Source organism: Oncorhynchus masou, chromosome 14, assembly GCF_036934945.1.
Source record: "Oncorhynchus masou masou isolate Uvic2021 chromosome 14, UVic_Omas_1.1, whole genome shotgun sequence".
Classification (NCBI taxonomy): Eukaryota; Metazoa; Chordata; class Actinopteri; order Salmoniformes; family Salmonidae; genus Oncorhynchus; species Oncorhynchus masou.
In genome coordinates, this window is record NC_088225.1 from 4,703,341 (window position 1) to 4,727,454 (window position 24,114).

A 24,114-nucleotide genomic window follows, 5' to 3' on the forward strand; every position below is an offset into this window, starting at 1 on the left:
CACCATTGAACTGTACTGGGCGTTGCATTTGACTCACACAGCAGTATGTGAATGTACTCTATGTATACACTGTGATGGGGGGGTGGCGCTTTTGTAAAATAAGGGTCACACTACGAGAGTCGCTGCATCGTTTTGGGAAGAGGCACTGCGAGCTTCACGCACTCGTCAATGCGTGCAGAAATCTCCACAAGGGCCTGAGGGGTGAAAGACAGAGTCGTAATGATTGGGTTTGGAGAGAGAGAGGAAAAGATAGAGAGAAGCATCCAACCCCTCTCTCCTTCCTCCTCAGTGGTCTTATCGTACCCCCCTAATCCCTCCAGCCCTCGTTCTCCATGCCGACTATCTTTTAAACAAAACCATACTAACCACAGATAGTGAAATGATGCCGTACGCATACATACACTTGCAAAGAAAAACCTGCAAGCTGAGCAGATTCTCACGCATGGCAACACTAAACACGCACACGCACACGGTCGCCGACAGTCTTACGCCAGTAGAGTGTGTATGAATGGAGCGTTGTGTCTGTCTGTGAGCCCATGGCACCATAGGCCCAGTAGACACAATGCTGCCCTCACCAACTCATTCACAGCCTGGCATCCAGGGCACAAAATGGAGCTGTCTGTGTGTGGACTCAGAGCGGGGAAATCATCAGCTCTCTAACAACGTTCTTCCCCATCCCCCAACTCCCCTCGCCACCCAGCCCCCATCCATCACGCCATGCCTGTGCTGTGGCTGTTGCCCCCCTTCCTAATCCCCCGCCACAGAGGCCTCCTCTCTTCTCCTCTCCCATCCCCCTCGCTCCTCCCCAGAACTCCTCATCAATCACCAAAGACCCTGAGGATAGAGACTCCCTGATTCCACATCTAACACGCAGCATCAGTGTGTGGATGTACGTCTATTCCTCTTTGTAGCATGTGCAGTATGTCATTCAACTGTTACCCTCGGTGTTCAGTAATTAGGTGAATCAAATGTTTCCAAATACAGACCAACACATATTCATTATAGCTGACTCCTGAATTCAGGGGGGTATTTTTAAGGCAGCCATGCCTCTGATGTGAGCTGTGCTGCTAACAATCTGTGGAGGAAAGGCCCCTGGAGATTAACCAGGGCGGGAATCAGAGACTCTGAACCAGGGTCGATACACACACAGTGGGGAGATTCCCTTATTGAGGAGATTGATTTCCAGTGCTGTGGAGGAGTCCATTACAGCAGTATGTGTGGGGTTATACACTAAAGAATTAGAATGGTGATTTATGACTGGACAAAGCGCTTGCTGTCAGAGCAGAGCAAACCCAGATTAACCTGAGAGACAATTGGATGGGAAGGAAGAGAATATGAGAAATTGGCCATGAGAGTCGGGAGAGAGGCCATAAAGAGCATTAGGATGTGATTTCAGGCTCCCAGAAGCCCGGTTCTATTGTGTTAGTAGTTGGTACATCGCCTGAAGCCAAAGCAGACCTGAGACCTGCCAAATGTGCTCACCCCCTGCTGCTCTGTCACAGAGCTGAACGCTCCCAACTGACCTGGGATCTGAACATATTCATCATCTCTGTACCAGATACCAGCAGGCGGGCTAATCTGTATGGGCTGTTTCATGTCCTTTGAAATGAAAGCCAAATGACTGAATGAGAAATTAATACCAAACGCTGTTGCCAATTGCCATGATTGATGATATCGGCATGGTAAAAACGTAACACAAATGAGAAATTGATTAGTGAGTGAAATGAGTGTAATATTATTAACAATAGGATGGAGCAGCACCTGACATTTCACCTTATAACAAGTCATTAGATGAACTTGTCTTTTCACTAGTGCTAAATTGGCAGTTAAGCTATTGTCATGAGCTGTGAACATTTCATTTGGGGTTTGAAAATGACTCAATCCTTTCAAAAACACACATGAGTTATTACAGAACTGAACAAGAATTGAATAATGAATGAATAAATGTTGGCTACCCCCTCTGGCAGAGTCAAACCAGACATCTTACATATGGGAGGGTGAGTTGACTTTAAAATCCAGGGGTCTGTACCTCTATTGACTTCACTGATTACAGCTCAGCCTTCAACACCATAGTGCCCTCCAAGCTCATCACTAAGCTCAGGGCCCTGGGTCTGAACCCCGCCCTGTCTAACTGGGTCCTGGACTTCCTGACAGGCTGACCCCAGGTGGTGAAGGTAGGCAACAACACCTCAATCACGCTGATCCTCAACACGGGGGCCCCACAGGGGTGCGTGCTCAGGCCCCTCCGGTACTCCCTGTTCACCCATGACTGTGTGGCCACGCATGTCTCCAACTCAATCATCAAGTTTGCTGATGAAACAACAGTGGTAGGCCTGATTACCAACAACGACGAGACAGCCTACAGGGAGGAGGTACTTGCCTTAGTCAAATGGAAAATACCCTCTCCCTCAATCGTGTACTACAGGAGCAGAGCAAGAGCATTGCTTGTGTACTGATCATGTACTACAGGAGCAGAGAGAGCATTGCCCCCTCCACATTGGCAAGGCCGCAGTGGAGAGGGTCAAAAGCTTGAACTTCCATGGCGTGCACATCACTGAGTACCTGAAATGGTCCCTTCACACTGACAGTGTGGTGAAGAAGCCGCAACAGCGCCTCTTCAACCTTAGGAGGCTGAAGAATTTCGGTTTGACCCCTAAGACCCTCAAGAACTTTTACAGATGCACCATTGAGAGCATCCTGTTGGGCTGTATCCCCACCTGGTACGGCAATTGCACCGCGAAAGGTCTGTTTTGTCTGTATGCTGTTCACTGAAAGATTTGCAGTATGTTCCCGACCATGTTATTGGCTACACATTTTTTTTAAAGAAGCTATTGATCCTCTGTGGCTAAGTTATAGGCCTACTCAGGTGTAGTAGGCTGTTCTGAATCATTTCATTTATTTCTGAATAGACAGCATTAATTCTAGAACTTCTACAAATGTATTTCAAATGATCATGGGTGCTGTAGCACCAGCACCGTTGATATTTCAACTAGGTGGATAGCGACACACTCGACCAGTGACCGCATTTCCACACGTGCATGTTTGGATACTGGGTGCACGCAATCTCTGTACAGGGCAGACTGGGGAAAAGGCACAACTGGGTGCACGTGAGCGCCTTACAGGGCAGGCCAACGGACGGGATAGGGGTGGTGTGGTGAACTTGACGACATCACAAAGACTTGGGGGCAGTGGGTTCAGAACAACGACAAAAACTGTATACAAAAAAATGGATATCTCCACCACCCAAAAGGGCACTTGGCGAGTGCTAAGGCAAAGGGGCAGTTTCTAGGGCACAGGAAGACCCTTATCTGTGCACGTGTAGTGGACATTTCCTGTATTACCAAATGATGAGACAGCAAATCACACACACCAGTCAGAGTTATGCTTAATCTTCACCTTTAATAATAATTAAGCTTTTGCAATAGCATTTTGACTTTCAACATTTCAGTATCTCTAATGAAAAGTTGAGCATGGTCAACATAATGGCAACTGAGATCTTTTATAGCAAAGATCCACCCCCTAGACGACATGACAAAGCACAGATAAATAGGAACTTCACAAAGAAAGATTTTTACTTGAAAGAGGAGTATCCCATAGCCAGACAGCATTAACAATAAATTATCGTTCAGTTTGGTCTCCTAAACAAAGTTCTTATCTCGTCTTGGTACAACATAGTACCAAAACATTACCTCATCCAATGGCATATATCAATTATCAATTCTAGATACTCCCATCTCAAATACACCCAAACCTGGACAAACTCACTGAAGACAGTGAGCCTCTAAGGTCATATACAAGGTCAAGATAATGGCAACCTCAGACGGGACATTCAATGGTTCCAGACACTGCCATCCTCCTCCTTCCAATGAGAAAAGTAGGGAGTGACTAGCACACAGACATTGTGGAGCCAAGAGATAATTGGTTCCCCCTCAATCATCCCTTCACATGGTTTAAAAGATACGCTCACATAGGAAGACAAGCCTGAACCCCCCCCCCTCTCTGGGGCCCAAGTAACTGAGCCCTAGCAGAGAAAGGATAACTGCAAACTGCCAACACGATTGTCCAAAAGATACATTCTAAATGACAAGTATCTCACATGCATATTATGAAAATAAAACATCTTATCTAGGTTACCCAACTAATTCTGATTCATCCCCCACACATGCCTGCCAGTGAGTCAAAATCATCATGTGTAGAGCATCCATCATGCACTTCGACACACAGAGCAGAGCAGTCATCCACTGTACAGGGGGGGAGGGGATCTTTACCAAAGACATATACACCTATAAACCCGCAAGGCTGTGGGCTCACCTGACCTCCCATTCCTCTCCCTGTCCTTGTCCTCCCTCTCTTCCCCGACATGCTGCCTCTCTCACTCCATTCCGTCCACTGATCTCTCTCTGCTTCACCGCTCTCCAAGTGCTAGGGCCTACTCTCAGTCTGGCCGGTAAAATCTTCAGCTTCTACAGGGCTCCTGAGTGGCGCAGTGGTCTAAGGCACTGCATCTCAGTGCTAGGGGTGTACACTACAGGTTCGGTTCCAGGCTGCATCACAACCGACTGGGATTGGGAGTCCCATAGGGCGACGCACAATTAGCCCAGCGTCGTTTGGCAGGGGTAGGCCGTCATTGAAGAATTTGTTCTTAACTGACTTGCCTAGTTAAATGATAAATAAAAAGTGATGCCTTGTCTCCTCTCTGGGACTGTGAGCTATGTGTTCCTGGTGTTTTGACGGGGCAGCCAGAGGCTCTGACCCTGAGCAGACGGCCGTATGGATAAATCCAGGAGTCATCAGCCCTGTGACTGTCTGGCCATGACTGGGCCAGTAGTACTGGGACAAGGATCTCCCTGTCCGTTACACTCTAACACCCCAGCAGTAGTTATTCTCAAAGGATACCATTCATTACCCCGTAATACCATGGGCCAGTATCATGATCCACTTTAAGTAGCTAGGACTTTTGATCAAGAGCCCAAATCTCTTTAAAAGAAAAATGATCAACATTGGTCAAGGTTTATCAAACAATTTGAGAGACATTCAGTAGAGCTGCCCTATAAGCTATAGTGTATCTGTTTCTGATGTGAAAGGGTTCCCTGTTTCAGCAAAGACGAAAACACAACTGATAGTGGAAAACAGAGTAAACATCCCATAGTAACGGATAAACAAAAATATGGAAGTGTAGGACTTTCCACTAGAAAAATTGTTTCCCATGGATTTATTTAAGTGAGACCCCTAAGGCCCCAGAGCCAGATTCCAACACCAACTTATTCAATTGAAACTAATTGAAACCAAATTCAACAGATGGAGAGCACTATGCAATCACATTACCACAAAAGACTGTGTGCACCAGGGAGGAGAGAGGAATGGAGTACAGAGAGTGGAAGAGTAAGGGAGGAGGAGTAGATTCACTCCCAAAAATGGTAACAAAGTGAATTCACAAAAAAAATAATCCCTTGTTGACCTAAAAACAGTGTAGGCTAAAGCATAAGAGTATAACATGACTACACCATTGTAGGCGACTGTTGTACATTGTGCTGCATCACATCCAAGACCACACACACTGATGCTTATTGTTCAGGCAAGCAGACAGATAAAGTAATGTCTCTGGGTTTGTTCATTGGCCATGAAGTTCTTAGTTTTCATGTAATCTCGTTGTTGTCGTTCTCCGCAGAAACCAATGTTTGAAGGAGAAGCGTGCTCCTTTACAATAATGATAAGAGGCACGCTGAAGGATTACGGACTTGGACTGAAGAAGCACAGTCCTGGCTCACTGTGTGTCTCTCTGACTTCAGTTACTATTCATGTGTGTAGCCTAAGTCTTGCCAGGGCTGCCAGTGACTCCACACATATAACCTGACCAGTTTTCCAGCATTGGTCCACCACTGGCTCAATAACTGGACGGCTTGGGGTGGAGAGTGTAGGGGAGAGGACCGACTGTTCCAGGAGTCCTCTGCTGCCAAGTTCAGCAGACGAGATGAGATCCAGACAACTCCACTGCCCCAGCCAAGGACCCCTACTCAGTCTCTCCCCCATGCCCCAGACCATAACATACACTAAGTCATTATCACCTTCAGATAGAACACATCCCCCATCAGCCCTTCCTTTGTCGTACTGTAAACACTCTTGAGTTAAGGCTGTTAATGTGAGAGCCCCCCCCCCCCCCTTCCCCGAATCCATGCCCTTCCCATGCGACAGTGGAAACCAAGGTGAGGGGCCTACAACAAAACCAAAACAATTACAAAACATTTCAGAAATCCAGACCCATTTAAAGTTAGCCCTTGAGCTCTTCTTTTTTTTAAGCTCATCTTTTTAACAACAAAAAAGGGTATCATCTCAGTTTACTTTGAAGCTATCGCCCATTATTGGCTAGCATCTGCACAGCCCTTTGGGCCCTTTTTCTATCTAGCACACCACCGGATAATCGCCAGACCCTGTGGCCATGGAAACACACTCATATTATTGTTTAAACATGACTCTGGGAAAAGACGGAAAGAGACTGGGGCAGGAGAAGAGACTGTGGGGTGGGGGGGGGGGGTAAGATAGGACCATCCTGAGAAAGCTAGCTCATGGTGGTGATGTAACAAGGCTGTTGGAAAATGACGAGCGTGTCATTAGTTTGTTTTAAATTCTTGCCCAATCTTTCAAGCAGAAATTTGCTTCCTGCAACACAAACTCAAAAGGTTCTGGGACACTGTAAAGTCCATGGAGAATAAGAACACCTCTTCCCAGAAGCCCACTGCATTGAGGATAGGAAACACTGTCACCACCGATAAATCCACTATAATTGAGAATTTCTACGTTTTTTTTCAAGTATTTTTCTATGGTTGGCCATGCTTTCCACCTGGCTACCACTACCCCGGTCAACAGCACTGTACCCCTACAGCAACTCGCCCAAGCCTTCCCCATTTCTCCTTCTCCCAAATCCAGTCAGCTGATGTTCTGAAAGAGCTGCAAAATCTGGACCCCTACAAATCAGCCGGGCTAGACAATCTGGACCCTTTCTTTTTAAAAATTATCTCCCGAAATTGTTGCAACCCCCGACCCCCCACCCAACCTGTTCAACCTCTCTTTCGTGTCATCTGAGATTCCCAAAGATTGGAAAGCAGCTGCGGTCATCCCCCTCATCAAAGGGGGGGGGGACACTCTTGACCCAAACTGCTACAGACCTATATCTATCCTACCCTGCCTTTCTAAGGTCTTCGAAAGCCAAATCAACAAACAGCTTACAGGCCATTTCGAATCCCACCATACCTTCTCCGCTATGCAATCTGGTTTCCGAGCTGGTCATGGGTGCACCTCAGCCACGCTCAAGGTCCTAAACGATATCTTAACCGCCATCGATAAGAAACAATACTGTGGAACCGTATTCATCGACCGGGCCAAGGCTTTCGATTCTGTCAATCACCACATCCTCATCGACAGACTCGATAGCCTTGGTTTCTCAAATGATTGCCTCGCCTGGTTCAGCAACTACTTCTCTGATAGAGTTTAGTGTGTCAAATCAATTCTATCCATTTTGCTATGGGGTTTTGTATTGGCTATTTATATACAGTGTTCTTGACAGAGCTCATTCTAATATTTCCACAACTGTACATTGCATTTTAGTTACACTGCTTATTGTATAAATGATTGGAGAGTGGCGCAGGAATACGCAATAGGGGTTTTTAATACTCCACCCAAACATACAACATGCCATGAAAAAGCACGGGGACGAAGCCCAAAACAAACACGTATACAAAAGCACATGAATGTAACCCAAACAAAAGAGTGAGGTTAAACGTTAATAGATACACGGGATGAGACCCGTAATAACAATTGCACAATACTACAATACTACTACTAAATAGCGAGTACACAATACACGCGGCACAAAAGCCGAAACAACAAAGCACAGCTACTCACAAGATCATTGGACATGGGAACATTAACCGACCACACAATGGTGAACAGAGGGCACATTTGCAATTACTAATCAGGGGGAAATAGGAACCAGGTGTGCGTAATTAGACAAGACAGTCCGGGGTTGGTGGTAATGGACCAGTTCAATGACACCTAGAAGCCGGTGACTAGTGCACGGAATGAGCAGAACTACCGGAGCGATCCGTGACACTTATACACACACCGCATATTTATTTATATACTGGATTCTAACATATCTACTAATGTATTGTACATATCATTCTTAGAATATCTTGTGAACATTAATCTGGTGTAGATACATACAGATTCCATTTGGATTACTGTTACAGTGCTATTTGTGTTGTTAATTGGATTCATTCTGACATGTCTTCATTTCTTTCTTTTCTCCCGGGTGGCGCAGTGGTTAAGGGAGCTGTACTGCAGCGCCAGCTGTGCCACCAGAGACTCTGGGTGGCGCCCAGGCTCTGTCGCAACCGGGAGGTCCGCGGGGCGACGCACAATTGGTCCAGCGTCGTCCGGGTTAGGGAGGGCTTGGCCTGTAGGGATATCCTTGACTCATCGCGCACCAGCGACTCCTGTGGCAGGCCGGGTGCTGCACGCTAACCAAGGTTGCCAGGTGCACTGTGTTTCCTCCGACACATTGGTGCGGCTGGCTTCCGGGTTGGATGCGCGCTGTATTAAGAAGCAGTGCGGCTTGGTTGGGTTGTGTATCGGAGGACGCATGACTTTCAACCTTCGTCTCTCCCGAAGCCCGTACGGGAGTTGTAGCGATGAGACAAAATAGTAGCTACTAAAACAATTGGATACCACGAAATTGTGGAGAAAAAGGGGTAAAAATTAAAATAAAAATATTCCGTTTTACTTTTGGATTATGTGTGTATTGTTTTGTATTGCTCAGTATTGCTGCGCTGCTGTTGCTAGAAACACAAGGATTTCGCTGCACCTGCGATAACATCCGCAAGTCTGTGTACGCGACCAATAATCTTTGATTTGATTTGTTCCATGATCTGTTATTGAAGGTTATTATCTTGGAGGGGCCTGACAACTGATTGACAGCTTGAAGAGAATAGGTCAACGAGTGATAAAGAGAGGCCTAGATTAGGGCAATGTTAAACTTTTGTTTCTACTGTGATAGCTATGGGTTGCGTTCAAGGCTAAGACTGACCTCCTTTCCTCTCTCTCTGCCTCAACTCAGATCATGGAGACAGCGTCAATCGGGAAGGGCTTTCAGAGTAGCCTTCCCTGAGTAGTTGGTGCTGACTCTCTAGAGTTTGAAGAGGAGAGAAAGGGATTCATGCAGAAGAGTGACTAAACCCCAAAAGTGAAGTGAGAGGACAGAAGAGGAGAACAGAAAAGACGGTCTTCGAGTCATTTCCCGACTGATCCACCCCACCACAGCAGGTCAGCAAGTCAGTGAAATATGCATATGCTTACAAAGCTAATGGCATATCAGCATATAGACGTAGCCTATTTCAGGGAGAAGAGTTGTGGAGAACGTCCGTTTGGTGATTTGATCACAGTATAAAACAGATCAATCCCTCGTCTCATCGATCGGACTCCAGGTTAGCCGACTCCAGACTCCAATTAGCTTTTGGAGAAGTCATTAGCCGAGGGGGTTCACATCATTTTTCCAACCTACATTGTCAATGTTTAAATGATCTATTCAACGTAGACAAGAAAAATACAATCATTTGTGTGTTATTAGCTTAAGCACACTGTGTTTGTCTATTTTTGTGACTTAGATGAAGATCAGATCAAATTTGATGACCAATTTATGCAGAAATCCAGGTAATTCCAAAGGGTTCACATCCTTTTTCTTGCCACTGTAGCTAGAAATAACCCAGTGCCAGCTTATCTCTCTATCTCTGCCATTTTGGTCGTGTGTACTGCAGACCCTTAAAGATGCTCAATTGACCGAAAGGATTCTCTTGGACAACTCAGAGTTGCAAGACCCTTGGTTCCAGACTAGACATATACAGTGTATGTTTTCCGCTGCTCATTCACATCTATTCATGGTAAGATCATTGTCAGATTTGACATGGACTTGACACAAATTAATACTGTGAATAAGCAAAACAATTTGGCCTTGAGTGCTTCTGTCAAGCCCATAATTTCTCTCTCTTTTGTTGTTGAAATCTCCAAGCATTAGCTCTGAAGCTATTCCCTGAGTAGCATGTAGCATCTGTGCAGCCCTTTGGGCCTTTTCCTGTCTATCACACCACCAGATAATCGCCAGACCCCGTGGCCATGGAAACCCATTCATGTATGAATGTTACTTTGTTGAAAAATGACTTGAGGGAAAGAGATTGGGGGAGGAGAAGAGACTGCAGGCCGGAGGGGGGGGGGAAGACGACAGGATCGTCCTGAGAGAGCTAGCTCATGGTGGGGATGTAACAAGGCTGTTGGAAAACAACGAGCGTGCCATTACTTTGTTCTGGTTGTTTTCAATTATTGCCCAATCGTTTCATGTTGTTGTCAACCTGCCTCTGTGCGTAGCTGACGGCTGTGTCTGTTTGTTTGTTTGTTCCATAATCTGTTTAGATGAAAGGTCATTATCTGACAGGGGCCTGACAACTGACTGACAGCTGATTTGAAGAGAATAGGTCAATGAGTGATAAAGAGATGCCTAGATTAGGGCAATGTTACTGTGGCAGCCTTAAACGTAACCCATAGCTAAGACCCTTCAAATTGACCTCCCCTTCTCTCTCTGCCTCAACTCAGATCATGAGTAGTTGGTGCTGACTCCTTAGAGTTTGACGAGGAGAGAAAGGGATTCATGCAGAAGAGTGATTAAACCAGACACGTTGAGCGAAAGGACAGAAGTGGACAGAAGAGTAGAGTCAAAACAGCCAGCTTCAGTCAGCTGTTCTAGCACACTCTACTGGTGTTTTTCAGTCCTTCAGAAAGTCCTAAACTTATTTGAGTTCTTATTGGTCAAGGTCACGCTACTCGTCCTCCTGCATGAGGTCACATACCTTTGCAGTTTGGATGTTTTATTGTGAGTGCAGCTTAACGTAAGTGCCAAGTGATCTTCATGTCTTGTAGGTTTGGAGCCAAGTAGTGTCTGTTGTAAATAATTAGATTGTGTTGAGCTTGTTAGATAGCTCACGTTCCCATTAGCGTTAGTGCTAGCATTAGCATTTGTATTCGGAATGCATTAGGATTTAGCATGCTTATTAGCGATTAGCCGTTTGTTAGCATTTCTCATGCATGGTGACAGGCTATATTATTAGTGTATATTGCTCATGCTATTATTCAGCAATAAGGCCAGAGGGGGTGTGGTATATGGCCAATATACCATGGTCAATGGCTGTTCTTATGCAAGACGCAATGCAGCGTTCCTGGATACAGCCCTTAGCTGTGGTATATTGGCCATATACCACAACCCCCCGACGTGCCGTATTGCTATTATAAACGAGTTACCAACGTAATTAGGCCAGTAAATAGTACATTTGTGTAATACCTGTGGTATACGGTCTGATATACCACAGATTTCAGCCAATCAGAATTCAGGGCTTGAACCACCCGGTTAATAATCTGGGTTATATTCTGATTATATTCTGTAGACATTTCTACATTGCTGTATTTGCTATATATTTGTTTATGTACAGGACCTCTAGTTTATGGGGCCTGTTTATTGTTTACTACTAGCTTGTACTTTCATGTCATGCATATTATATCAGTGTTACAGCCTATATGTATTTATCCTTTCTTTTCAGAACCACAATCATTTTCAGACACAATTCATGTCCGTTCTCACTGGATGAGAACCAAGGGTGGTCAGATGTGTGTGTGAATGTGGACATCTTCCATTAAACTCCCCTTAACCTGGACATCCTCCTCATCCTTGTTCTTAAGGCCGGTGGCGGTTGCTTCCGGCCTTAAACCAGCACCTAAGGTTTCTTTTTACATTCATGGTCCTTCGATTCTCTACAACCCTACCCATATCTTTCAAGTATAACATAGAAAATGACTAACTGACCTACCACACCACAGCGAGTCAGGCCAGTAAAATATGCATACTTACAAAGCTTGGCATATCAGCATATAGATGTAGCCGATTTCAGGGAGAAGAATTGTGGAGAACGTCAGTTTGGTGATTTGTCTGTGATCTGATCACAGTCTAAATGGAGAAATCCCTCTTGAATATTTCAGCTCATTTAGAGACAATTTACCCTTTCTGATCAGATCTTGCAAGTGAATTGACTACTGTAATGCTTGACTGGCCATGATTGTTCAACCATTTAACATAAATGACCATCTCTGATATCATCTTGCAGATCTATCCACCTGTTTGCCTCTCCACCATATGGAGTTTGGATGGACAGCTACATGACCAAAGGCAGTGGGATGTCTCAGAAAAATAACCCTTACTGCACATGTAGCAGTGGCTAAAAATAACCCTGCGCCATATTGTCTCTCTACCTCTTCCATTTTGGTCGTGTGTACTGCAGACCCTTAAAGATGCTGAATTGACCGAAAGGATTCTCTTGGACAACTCAAGAGTTGCAAGACCCTTGGTTCCAGACTAGACATATACAGTGTATGTTTTCCGCTGCTCATTCACATCTATTCGTTGTAAGATCATTACGTCAGAATCGACATAAATGAATACTGTGAATTAGCAACAACAACAAAAAAAGTCTCCCTTTCCCTCTCCGTGCCTTTCCTCCACTCTCTGTATAGCTTTGTCTGGCTGCCAGGGAGTAACAGGTTGTCTCTGCTGCCGTGGCCCCTGAGCCTGGCTCTTCTCTCCTGGTGATGAGGACACAGAGAGACGGAGCCCATGCAGCCACGTCTGGCCCAGCTAAACCAATGGGGCATGAGCAGTGAGCGCTGCTGGACAAATCTGCACAGCACTGTGACACAGATCCCTGACTGGATTCTTATAGGCGACCACATCAGGCGCTGTGCCCTGCAGATGACCCTTGCGTGTGTGCTGATATTGTGTGTGTGTGTGTGTATGTTTGTGTGTGAAAAAGGGCTTTCTCTGTGTGTTCCACCACAGCAGAGACAACCTGCTATTAATTTGTCAAAGTGTTTCACAGCGTGTTTCACCTTAGTATCACACTGTGTGTGTGTGTGTGCTAGTCTAGAGCTACTTATTAGCCACAGAGCTTAGAACTCAGGCAGGCGAAGAAAGGCTTTGGTTGAAGGAGCCAAGATACAGTATCTCAATATAACACGATTCAAGCGACACTGAGTATGCGATTATGTTTGAACAGTGTTACTGTGCATCCTCCGCCCTGGTTATATTTCACCCTAACAGCTGCACCTCACACGCAAACGTCCACGTACAAAACACCCACATCACACAACGATCTCCGTTTCATTGAGTGAATGACCAGCGTCTCTGTGTTTAAAGTACATTCCTTCCTACTGTGTGTAGTGCAGACAGCCTTTAGCTTTGCGGCTCCACCCCTTTAGTGACTTGCGGGCAGTAGGCGTGAGACCTGTCGCCACGCGTTACGGCCCGCGCCGTCTCCTCCACGCTTGTATGTAAATGCATCATGGCGTCCTGACTCATGAGACTGAGAAATCCGTGTGAATATGTATGTCCCACGATGAGCGGCGCGTAAACGTCTCTTGTGGGGATGAGCCGGGTGTGAATCTGTGTGTGTGTTTGAGGTGTGGTGCGTGTGTGAATCTGTGAGATTGTGTGAGAGACGCTGTGTGTGTGTGTGTGTGTGTGAGAGAGAGAGCCGCTGTGTGTGTGTGTGTGTGTGTGTGAGAGAGACGCTGTGTGTGTGTGTGTGTGAGAGAGAGAGAGAGACGCTGTGTGTGTGTGTGTGTGTGTGTGTGTGTGTGTGTGTGTGTGTTACACGAGGCACATGTGTCTGAGCGGATCCCCGTGCTCAGCAGTGACATTCCCAGTAGGAAGGAGTCTCATGGCTGTATGCATTTTGCTGTGCTGCTCACCTCCCCTCAGGAGCACACACACTGAGGTAAACCAGACATCACGGTCTGTACACACACACACACGCACAGATGCTCGCACGCAGATGCACACACACACACGCTCACGTGCACACAGACATTTTCCTTTGCATTACAGACCTTTATAACACTGATATACCGTTTCTGACATCTGGTCTGACGAACATCCATGGCTCTATATAAGCCCGTCTACAAGTCTTCAATATCAGAGGGATGCAAGTAAATTAACAAATGACACAGTTGACCCCCCCCCCCCCGAAAAATTACCCCGATAAATATGGTGTATGAATCATGACGATACGGATTCTCTTAGTTAGTAAAGTGAGCAATTTCTGTTGCTTAACAAAATGAGACTCGTCGTTACAAGTGGAATGCCAACTACGGACATTTGTGTTTTCAAAGGGGGGGCATGGGTGACTGCAGGGGACATTCTCCTCAGACTGACGTCAAGTCATCATGAGTCATGAGGACAAGAACACGATCCCTCCCCACTGCTCACGGTGTAGTTTTGTTGGAATGTTCAAAAGGGTTGGGATGAAGCAGAAGTCCAATTTCAGTTGGCCTTTTTTGTGTACGATTGCCAAATAAAGTGAGGCTAATCTTGTGTTTTGGATTGTAGACGCCCCACCACGTTTCTGTGTCAGTGTTAAGAACAAGCAAGAACAAAGAAAGTGTGTAGTTGAAGTGCACACTCCGTGATCTTACACATTAATTGGAAGGGAAAAATGCATTTTTAATTTTAAAAAACAGCAAGGTCAAAATTGTTTCTCAAGAAAAGGCACTTTCCTTTAACACTCCCCACACACATTTTAAAATCCTCTACTGGCTTCCTTAACACACACACACAGTATGACCTTCCATCAGTGGGATAGAGGAATGCTTTGTGTCACAAAATGGTGGTCAAGTGTTCAATGAATCATATCAATATCTTACTGACATTGAAACAGTTCTAAGAGACTAGCAACATTCATCATCCAGAGCAAAACAGTTTCACAAGACCAGCTCAATCCATAGCCAAGATGTTCATACCATAACTGTTCCACAAGATAACCCGCATTAAAACCCAGAGTAAATTCCTTACCTTTACTTAACTAGGCAGGTCAGTTACACAGCCTCCCCCCACCACCACCACCAAAAAAATAACATATGTTATTCAAATTTGGCCAAAACTGCATACCAGACCAAGACTGTTAGTTCCACACAACAAGCCCAATTTACAACAACCATTTACAGTATTTGATGAAAAAGGCCTCTTTATTCTACTTCGAGATTATTCTCCGTTTTTTTTGTTGACAAGTCTAAAAGCACGTGCCAAGAGGAAAATGGAGGGAATCTAAAGCATTTGCAGTTCAGACACAGAGCCTCAGTCTTCTCTGTCTGTGTGCTGTGTGACCAGGGTTAAATCTGAGGTGTGTTTACATCAGCTCAACTGGATATGCACATAATGCCTAGGCCTTTCAGCTCTTGTGCCATGCAGCTAGAACATTGGACTGAGACTGAGGAACCCACTGCAATGACATTCTCGATTCAAAGAAGGTGGATTTCAAATCCTTTTCTGAAAGAGCACACGACATTTCCAGGACATACAGTATTTTGCAAGATGGAGTCCGTCGGCGTACACCATCATTCATCCGTCGGCGTACACCATCATTCATCCGTCGGCGTACACCATCATTCATCAGTCGGCGTACACCATCATTCATCCGTCGGCGTACACCATCATTCATCAGTCGGCGTACACCATCATTCATCCGTCGGCGTACACCATCATTCTTCCGTCGGCGTACACCATCATTCATCCGTCGGCGTACACCATCATTCATCCGTCGGCGTACACCATCATTCATCCGTCGGCGTACACCATCATTCATCCGTCGGCGTACACCATCATTCATCCGTCGGCGTACACCATCATTCATCCGTCGGCGTACACCATCATTCATCCGTCGGCGTACACCATCATTCATCCGTCGGCGTACACCATCATTCATCCGTCGGCGTACACCATCATTCTTCCGTCGGCGTACACCATCATTCATCCGTCGCCGTACACCATCATTCATCCGTCGGCGTACACCATCATGCCTCCGTCAGCGTACACCATCATGCCTCCGTCAGCGTACACCATCATTCATCCGTCAGCGTACACCATCATGCATCCGTCGGCGTACACCATCATTCATCCGTCGGCGTACACCATCATTCATCCGTCGGCGTACACCATCATTCATCCGTCGGCGTACACCATCATTCATCCGTCGGCGTACACCATCATTCATCCGTCGGCGTACACCATCATTCATCCGTCGGCGTACACCATCATTCTTCCGTCGGCGTACACCATCATTCATCCGTCGGCGTACACCATCATTCATCCGTCGGCGTACACCATCATGCCTCCGTCGGCGTACACCATCATGCCTCCGTCAGCGTACACCATCATGCCTCCGTCAGCGTACACCATCATTCATCCGTCAGCGTACACCATCATGCATCCGTCAGCGTACACCATCATTCATCCGTCGGCGTACACCATCATTCATCCGTCGGCGTACACCATCATTCATCCGTCGGCGTACACCATCATTCATTCGTTGTGGACCATTTTTTAGGTCCATGATTAGCTTACTATTTTACAACAGCTACGCTTTTTTTTTTTTTTTTTTACATTCTACGCTATTACTCAAGGGGAGATGAACCCCTCTCTTCTACCACCTAGCAGACTCTAATATCCATGATTTATTCCATCCATTTATCCATTCTTTTTATTCTCTACAGTAGAAGTCTGGCCCAGTGGTTTCTGCCAACAGATGATTCAACAGAGAGCAATTTGTGTGTTTTGAATGGAAATATTAGAAGAGCACATCAGTCATGATGATAAAGAACTGATGGTGGGGGGTGGTGTTCATTTTTCTGCTGCTCAGAATCTGCTACTCATCCCTCTCTCGGCACTGGGGCCAGAGAGGCTGACCCCCCCCCCCCTCCCTACACTGGCCGGGTCTCCCACACACTCTCCAGGGACTAAAATGAGAGCTCAGGATTAAGGGGGCTGGTCCGGGGATTTTTGAGGGGGACAGAGATAGACTGCCTAAAAAAAATATGTGTACCACAGTCCCATGGAAATGAAGAGAAAGGCCAAGACACACCACGTAAATCTAAAAGCAGAGAGGAGGACAGGAAGATATTGGGAAAACGGGGTGAATGAGGTGATGACTCAATGGTCATCTCACCAAAGAGGAGACGAAGAATAAATACATATCATCCATATTTAATACCAACCAATACGTAGGATTCATGACTAGAGCTTTTTCTGTTGGTGCTGGGCTATGTACAATGTATCTGCATTTTGCCGACAGACATTGTATTGTGTTCCTGCAGCTTGGTGCAAAGTCAATGTAACACATTGAAGTCAATCGCAGTCTGTCAGTGTTAGATACTACACAGAATCCGGATGTATACTGAAACAAAATATAGAACGCAACAATTTCAAAGATTTTACTGAGTTACAGTTCATATAAGGAAATCAGTCAATTGAAATAAATGAGTTAGGCCCTAATCTATGGATTTCACATGACTGGTCACAGATACAATACCTTTTTAAAAGTATGGGACTGGATAAGAAAACCAGTCAGTATCAGGTGTGACCACCATTTGCCTCATGCGATACATCTCTTTCTCATAGAGTTGATGAGGCTGTTGATTGTGGTCGGTGGAATGTTGTCCCACTCCTCTTCAACGGCTGTGTGAAGTTGCTGGATACTGGCGGGAACTGGAAAGCTCTGTCATACACGTCGATCCAGAGCACTCCAAACATGCTTAACGGGTGACATGTCTGGTGAGTATGCAATCCATGGAAGAACTGGGGCATTTTCAGCTTCCAGGTATTGTGTACAGATAGATCCTTGCGACATAGGGCTGTGCATTATCATGCTGAAACATGAGGCGATGGCAGGGGATGAATGGCATGAACATGGGCCTCAGGATCTTGTATGTGCATTCAAATTACCATTGATAAAATGCAATCGTGTTTATTGTCTGTAGCTTGGGGCACTCTGTTCAGAACGTTTTCGTCAGCAAACCTCTCGCCCCCACACAACACCATGCACGTGGTCTGCGGTTGTGAGGCCGGTTGGAAAGTACTACCAAATTCTATAAAACAACGTTGGAGGGGGCTTATGGTAGAGAAATTAACATTACATTATCTGGCAACAGCTTTGGTTGACATTCAGCATGCCAATTGCACGCACCCTCAAAACGTGATACATCCGTGGCATTGTGTTGTGTGACAAAACTGCACATTTTAGAGTGGCCTTTTAATTGTTCCCAGCACAAGGTGCACCTGTGTAATGATCATGCTGTTTAATCAGCTTCTTGGCAAAGGAGAAATGCTCATTAACAGTTGGACAACATTTGAGAGAAATAAGCTTTTTGTGCGTATGGAACATTTCTGGGATCTTTTATTTCAGCTCATGAAATATGGGACCAACACTTCACGTGTTGCGTTTATATTTTTGTTCAGTGTATATTTAAAGTGCACACAGATTAATGGAACAGGAACTAATTACAGTAACATAAGAATGGAATATCCAGGCTGTGTCTGGGGTTAACCATAGTAAGTGATGGGAGTGCCTCTGACTGAACCAGTTACAGATACATTAAATACATGCTGGAAGAGGGAAGTTGTTCAAAATGAACACTTGCATGGATTAGAGAATCAGGTGGCTAATAAAGTAACACCCACAGAATTGGAGAGAAACAGAACAGCTGGCTATGGGGAGGAGGGCCATTTCTGAAACTCAGGGTATAGCTTTCTTCCACTGTCTACGACTCACTTTTGCTCCTTTGATAAAAACGTATAATAATTGAATTGTTATATAATACTAACGTCATAACAAAGTAAAGGATAAATCATGTTTAATATGACCATATTCGCATGAGACAAAAACACATAATTAAGATATTCTGAATAGCCCAACAACATTTCCAAACGAATAAAAAAGGGATATGCATATCTTGACAACTACATTTCCTTTGTGTAATTGTCTTATTGTGCAAAGGTACACCGTAGTAAATACTTAATAGCAGCTAACGCTCCTGAGCCTATTGTCCCCAACTCATCGACTGTGGCTCATGGAACGCTTGCTAATCCCATTCATTATGCGCACTGCACATTATCGTTAATGAATCTATGGAGTTGCCAAGCACTAGTTCCTAAAGGATATATAAATTTAAATTAATGCGTACTAAAAAAAAATCACAAACATGACAACTGTCAATATTCTGTAACAAAGGATAGGCTAATGAGGCGCTTATTGTAAACCAATACACTTGTTTTAAATAACCATATATACAATTAACCGGTGATAGACTATTCATTTGAGATGGACAAACGGATTGCACGCACACAATAGATTGGAGAGGCGGATTGCGCGACGTCAATCACATGTGCATGTCGGTCTGGTCTGCTGAGAGTTGCCCTTCTGGTGATATTAAGGTACAATATGCCTGTAGGCAATATAGCGGTGAAACAGGTAACGCAAAATGTATATCACAAATTATGAAAAAAACAGACCATGCAAAAATGTGCGTTCGATTTGCCATTGTTGCAAAGGCGCATTAGTTACCCAAGGCTAACCAACACGCAACACGCAATACGGAACACAACCTCGTGCAGACAATGAATAGGCAAATAAAGTGCAGTATCATTATTGAATAGGGTAGAAATTCTTACCGCTATGCGAGTCTGTGAAGATGCTTTAATATATATAGTAGATACGGTGTTCCCGTGAAATTAGTTGTCGGTTCTGGCTTTACACACAGTCCAAAATTGAATATGTCGGTGTTGATATTGTTGGCTCCAATTCTCAAGAGAACTTGAATAGTATGTCATCACATCAGGGAAAGCTTGTGCATTCTTTGTCCATGTTTCTAGGATAACTAGTATTATCTCGTGATACAAGTACGTCGATTAAAGCGAAGTTCTCTGCTGCGTAAAAAGCATGCCAAAATCCCAACGAGCGCATTCCAGAACAGTCTTGTCATTTTGGTAGTCTATTATTGTCGGGTCTAAGGGCTTCTTTGCATGTGGAACCGTAGCATCATCTTCCCAGACAAATTATTGAGAGCAATCGTTATTTTGTTCATGTCTGTCGCTGAATTGGCTTGCCGCAATACTAAATTTCGAACAAAGCCATGAATCGTTCATCTTATTGTTCCTTCATGGATCGGTTCATCGTCGGAAAACCAGAGTTGATGTTTTGTGCAAGTGATTTCAGCTGGTCTAATCCACCTCATTCCGACAGTGACTTCTCCTCACGTATTTATTATGGCAGGCGAGCGTTTTTTTACCATTTGGCATGGCATAGTCGCTGACTAGACTTCGAGGTGACACGTTTTGGTTGAAGATACGACGACAACGGAGAGTGACAGCTCGATTTTCTGTCAGAAGTGCAGTGATGTCGATATGATGCGAAAGAACCGTGGGATGTTGCGCATCTTTCACAGTGCGCGTGCCCGTCAGTTTACACATCTTGGATTTTACACATTTTGGAACACATCATACACAACATCGCCGCACATTGTGGAGCCAATTCCTTCGCATTAACTATTTAAACATCAGCTATATCTGGGGGAGGGAACATTTCAATTGAACAAACTAAATTGTGTAAAACTTAGTTACCTTACCTTGAAGTGTCTGCAGAAATAGAAGTGCAAAAAATAAGGTGAACAATATTGTCATAACCTGTAGGCTATTTCTTCTCCAAATAAACTGTTAGATTTTATGTTAGAGTAACCTAATCCCCATCTAATTCCCTATTAACTCATAGAATGTTAACATTGCCTCAATGGCCAATTAAAAATCGAATTGACTGTACTTACCCTAAAAATGCCTGATGTAAGATTTACGTTTCTTATGAAAGGAGCTGTTGCGCTGACACGTTTTCTACTTCCATCACTGAGAAGCGCGCGAAGAGACACGGAAAGTTCCAACAGTAGAACAATGCAGGTCCTTTTTGACATAACCTTGGGGCAATGAAACGGAGAGTGACAACGGAACCGGGTTCCCGCTGTGACCAGTGGCAGTCTCTCATCCTCTCTCCATAGTGATAGCGCCTGTCAAATCAGGACAGGTTTGACAGGATTGGTTGGGTCTGGGCTCTGCCTGTGAGGGCGCCCAGGGAAGAGGCTGATGCCAGGTTTACACTCGTTAGTTCTGTTCAGTTGCTCAACACCAAGAGCCCGAGGAGAGAGGAAAGTTGGGATCCCAATACGACTTTGATGACTTCACTCTGTTGGATGAGCCATCATGCAGTGTGTAATTGACAGTCTCCACTGCCAGGACCAAGACAACAGTGCACCAAGGGGAAGATTAAGTTCCAAAGAGTCCCTTCTATATCATGATCCCATGGAGTCAAATCTTCCATATCATGATCCCATGGAGTCAAATCTTCCATTCTTGATTCCCTGGAAAGAACGTTAACATTTTCACTCCTGCTCCATGCTGGAAAGGAACAAAGCAACTCCATCCATCCATCCATCCATCCCGTTCCCTAACTAACTGCTCAGTACTGAGAGAGGTGGGGTCTGGTGTTGACCTGCCTTTGTGTGAAGCCTCAAGCCAGGGAACACATGGCTAATTGAAACCAGGCTAGTTAAGTTTGAGGCCTAATTCTTCAATGTGGTTCCAATGTACTCCACCTCCTCTGTCTCGCTTTGTCGGGCAGGCATGTGTCTGTGCAGCCATGCCCAGCCCAACTCTCCCTGCCTAGCTGTCTGTGTTCTGCAGTGTGGCATGACCTCTACAGATCCCGTGATCTCTCATCATCGGAGGATGATGATTCAGTGTTTTGGGTCCTTCAGGTGCCCTAGGGGTGAGGGAGTCACACAGTCATGCGTTTTTTTTCTTTTCCCTTTGTTTGTTCAGTATTCCGACCTTGCCGGACCACCACTTGCCACGGACCGGCCGGCCAGACAGCAATGGCGCCCCCCCGTGTGTCTCTGGAACATGTGCGACTATTCAGGAAGGGAAGGATGGAGGGGAGGTCAGGGCAGCCACAAACCTTTCACCCCATTAAAGGATTAGGAAATAACCTGTATGTATACATACAGCTCTGTCATCAAGCCACCTACTGTCTACCACTCTCTAGTCATCTGCTGATAACGGGAGAAATAGATTTAGCATTTAGCCACCAGTCACTGCTCAGTCTACGGATACTGTGGTTGGTCACACTAACAAACTAATGGAAACAATATATATTATTATTACATTTCTTACCACAGTAGACATATGTTTTCTACTGAGGGGCGGATGTGAGAGGAATGTATGTGACTGCTTGTGATGTAGAGGAGAGGGAGAGGTGAGACAGAAAGAGAGAGAGGCAGATGACAGAACCAGGAGGTGGAGAAGACAGACCGAGGAGATGAAAGACGAGAGGAGAGGAAAAGCGGAGGGATCGAGCAGATGTAAAGGAGGATGAAAAGAGAGATGAGGGTGGATGAGAGGAGAGAGGGAAGGCCTTGCTGAGGAGGGTGCCCTCAGCCAGGCCGTAGCAGAGAGCAGTCTCTAGTGTCTCTCGTCTATACTTAGCAGAGTCCACAGATTGCAGCGAGCGCTCAGGGGACGTGCATTCAGACTGGCAGGAACCACTGCCATCGGTCCCGCTGCCCAGGGCCACGTACGATCACAACTCACGCCAGCCAGCACGGGGTAGGGAGAGAGATAGGACCACTGCAGAGGGTTAAAAGACACATTCACACACTGCACAGTACATACCAACAGTGTGGAAGAGGGATTTGATCATATACACTGTCACAACAAATGCCATCGAAGGAGGGGAGGGGACTTGGTGATGTAGCAACAGACTCTTGTATATATCGTGTTTGACACTGACAACACTGATGACATTGGACGGTCTACATGTGCAAGATACAAAAAGTAAAACATTTATAAATGTTGCATTTAAAGGCCCAGTGCAGTCAAAAACTTGATTTCCCTGTGTTTTATATCTATTTCCACACTATGAGTTTGGAATAATACTGTGAAATTGTGAAAATTATGATAATGCCCTTTTAGTGCAAGAGCTGTTTGAAAGGAACTGCTGAAATTTCAGCCTGTTTTGGTGGGATGGAAATCTGACCTGCCAGGTGACATTAGCAAATTAGTTAATAGGCCAATTAGTAAGAGGAGGGTACAAACCTCTCTGCCAATAACAGCTAGTTAAAAATGTTCCCCTCCAAGACAGTCCTAACAAAATTCTTGCTTGAGAAATTTCTCTTTGTTAATAAGCTATTTGCTTATTTGTTTTTTACCATTTTAAAATGTAACACCATCACTTAATCCTTACCCAGAAATGATTTGATATCTTAGATTTAAAAAAATGGCTGCATTGACCTTTTAATAACCTGCCGGAACATTCAACAGTGTGTGGGACCGGGATACATTTAGTGTTTTACATGACTATACACACTGAAGAGATCTTAATATCCATATCTCAATGTACCGATGTCTGGGCGAATGAAAACCAAACCCATAGAGTTCTCACGATTGCCTTTCAGTCAAAATGTCAAAGCTACCCAATACCTTTTCATAACCCTCCAGGTCCAGTCCCCACCCTGCGTCCCCGTGTCCATCGTGATGGACATACAGCTGAGATGTCAGAGCTCTCGAGGTGTGACAGAGTTAACCACACACCTCGTCATCAAAACAATGGAATAATCCATTATTAGCCAAGTGTACTGAAACAAGCCCTGCTTCCTTACTCATAGACTGGTTATATGTCATGAGTCTTTGCCAAATGTTGTACCTCAGAGTCAATTCCTTGTGCACTCAGACTTTAGTTGGGTCACAGTGGGAAAAGCATTGGGAATCATTGACTTCATACAGTCGTATGAAAAAGTTTGGGCACCCCTCTGAGGCTGCATAATAATGTACTCTGTTGTCACAGAAAATGATCACAGTTGCATGCCATTCATTTTCTAATAAAAGCTGAGTACTGGGGGTATTGTCCAGACAAAGATTTCTAGTGTAGCAATATTAAGTTGTATGAAATTAAATCAGATGTGAAAAATAGGCTATGCAAAAATGTGGGCACCCTTGTCATTCTGTTGATTTGAATACCTGTAACTACTTAGCACTGATTAATTGGAACACACAATTGGTTTGGTGAGCTCATTAAGCCTTGAACTTCATAGACAAGTGCATCCAATCATGAGAAAAGGTATTTAAGGTGGCCAATTGCAAGTTGTTGTTCTCTTTGACTC

The 24,114-nt window shown here is 45.0% G+C and overlaps 1 protein-coding gene across 2 annotated transcripts in view; it reads right to left on the minus strand.

Annotated features, from left to right (window-relative positions):
- Positions 1-20,873, minus strand: part of LOC135553998 (gap junction gamma-1 protein-like) — a 47,562-nt gene extending 26,689 nt beyond the window's left edge. Inside the window, exon 1 of one of the 2 annotated variants that reach the window (XM_064985988.1) lies at positions 20,734-20,873. The gene's annotated coding sequence lies outside the window, so the exon portion shown is untranslated. Of the gene's footprint in view, positions 1-19,585; positions 20,312-20,733 lie in introns of those variants that run through there. The other variant, XM_064985987.1, reaches the window with a different exon arrangement.
- Between the last annotated feature and the right edge of the window lie 3,241 nt (positions 20,874-24,114).